The sequence below is a fragment of the Electrophorus electricus genome, chromosome 4 (genome assembly GCF_041902795.1).
Source record: "Electrophorus electricus isolate QZ-2024a chromosome 4, ASM4190279v1, whole genome shotgun sequence".
NCBI lineage: Eukaryota > Metazoa > Chordata > Actinopteri > Gymnotiformes > Gymnotidae > Electrophorus > Electrophorus electricus.
In genome coordinates this window covers 1,332,979-1,335,129 of record NC_137500.1, presented here as the reverse complement: position 1 = coordinate 1,335,129, position 2,151 = coordinate 1,332,979, and the positions used below count along the sequence as shown (strand labels likewise).

At 39.4% G+C, this 2,151-nt stretch overlaps 1 pseudogene across 1 annotated transcript; it reads left to right on the top strand.

Moving 5' to 3' along the window:
* Window positions 1-1,064: 1,064 nt before the first annotated feature.
* Window positions 1,065-1,666, top strand: LOC145657386 (immunoglobulin kappa variable 1-8-like; annotated as a pseudogene). Its single transcript, XR_014123023.1, has 2 exons — window positions 1,065-1,157; window positions 1,314-1,666. The product of XR_014123023.1 is annotated as an immunoglobulin kappa variable 1-8-like (transcript).
* Window positions 1,667-2,151: the final 485 nt, after the last annotated feature.

Genomic DNA, 2,151 nt, shown 5'->3' with positions numbered 1-2,151 from the left:
CTTTATTTGCTAAATACATTTTTATTCATTATCTAAATTTAATTTAGTTGAGAACATAATTTTGATCCAATCTTCATACTGTTTTATTGGTAATTATTTCCTTTTCCTGTGTACATAATGTTCAGATATAAAATGAAGAACTGAAACTAGTCTCTAGTAATGTCAATACCAGTCAGAGTGAAAGAGAGCGAGAGCAGTGGGATGAAACAGATTTGCATTTACAACCCTGAGAAACCTGCTCCTTCCCAGAATAGAACAACACTTTTGGCAGATGTTCAACTTTCATTAACCCAACTTATTCAAGCACAACACACCCCAGAACAACACACTCCAGTACAAATAATCTTACAGTGCAGATAATGAATATTAAAATGATACAAGAACAGTTCAAAATGAAGCTTATTTGCAATGATAACAAAACCCAAGAATCAAAACCAGCTGAGTGTTGAATTAAGAAAAAAAGAGCATTCTTCAGACTGTAAAATCCATTGTACAGGGCTGTACACTGGTCAGAACACTCTCCTTCACATCTTAGATATCCAGTGTACAACTCACCAGGGCCCCTTGTGGAACGTATGTAGACAGCAGGCAAAACAGAGATTTGTACAGAGAAGCGATTTAGAGCACTACACCACACACATGTTTGAAAATACATAAAATATACTAGATACTTTTGATTTATCATTCTCTCTTAATCTGTTCTTCAATTCCAGTTACCCAATAATCAGCACACTGTACCATAGTTTTCTGACACTGTTGATAGTAAACATCTATATATTGCATTATATTATAAAGTTCATAGTTATCAAGTATGGTTGGTTCTGTTAAATATGGTTATGGTATTCATTGGAGTCATTACTTCAGACAGAGAGGCCACAGAGAGTATTTGGTAGATGTGAATTAATACAAAGAGGCCACAGAGAGTATTTGGTAGATGTGTATTATACAGAGAGGTCACAGAGAGTATTTGGTAAAGGTGTATTAATACAGAGAGGTCACTTTGCATGTGCAGCACCTGCTTCAGTGCTCTGGGAGTGTTTATAGTCCTGTGAGTTTAACACTTCATGACTGAGAGCTGCCTGCCCCAGCAACTTCACCCACAGCAACCATGACTTTGATCCCCATCTTCATCTGCACACTGGTCCTCTGGACTCAAGGTAACTCACTGCTTTACCTCTGTGGTGAACTATCCATGTGACACACGCCTACTACTCTTATTTAAAATGCAATATTAACTGATTTAGAGTAACTAAACAAAAGTATCTGTACAGATAAACTTTGCCTTTTTATGATTTTATTTATTTCTTCCCCAGGATCCAGAGGTCAGGTAACAGTGGCTCAGGATTCAGTGAAATCTGCTCTTCCAGGAGACACAGTCACCATCAGCTGTAGAACCAACCCTGCAGTGTATTATGACAGCAGCTATGGTCATCGTTTAGCCTGGTACCTGCAGAAACCTGGAGAAGCTCCTAAACTCCTGATCTACAGGGCTACTAACTTACAGTCAGGAACTCCAGCTCGTTTCAGTGGTAGTGGATCTGGATCTGACTTCACTCTGACCATCAGAGGAGTCCAGACTGAAGATGCAGGAGATTATTACTGTCAGAGTTACCATTATATCAGTAGTACACCCCTGTTCACACAGTGTTAGAGAGTTGTACAAAAACCTCCCTCAGTCAGACTGCACAGAGACTGCACTGCTGCAGCTGGGACCTACTGCAGGTGTGGAGGGGGAGGATGTGATACAAAGCAACACAAGTTTATTTATCTAGCACTTTATACACAATGGTAATTTAAAATACTTCACAAAACATAAGAAGCTTGTTACATAACAAGCTTATAACATAACAGGACAGGAACCACACCACACTCTCTCACTACTCACTACTGAACACACACATCTGTAAAGAACCATAAAGCCAAAATGCACACAGCACTGCAGATGTGTTCCTGCCAGGACATGCTCATGTCACCAGAGCTCCCCTTGAGGTGATAAATAAAAATGTCAGATATCAAATCAAAAAGGCAATAAAGGTCTGACCCAACCAGTGTCCTTCCTGTTACATCCCAGCCATTTCACAGTAAGAGAGAACTTTCCTACTGCCGTTAACAAAACATTCTGGCAAAATAAATGGATATGAGGCCTTTATC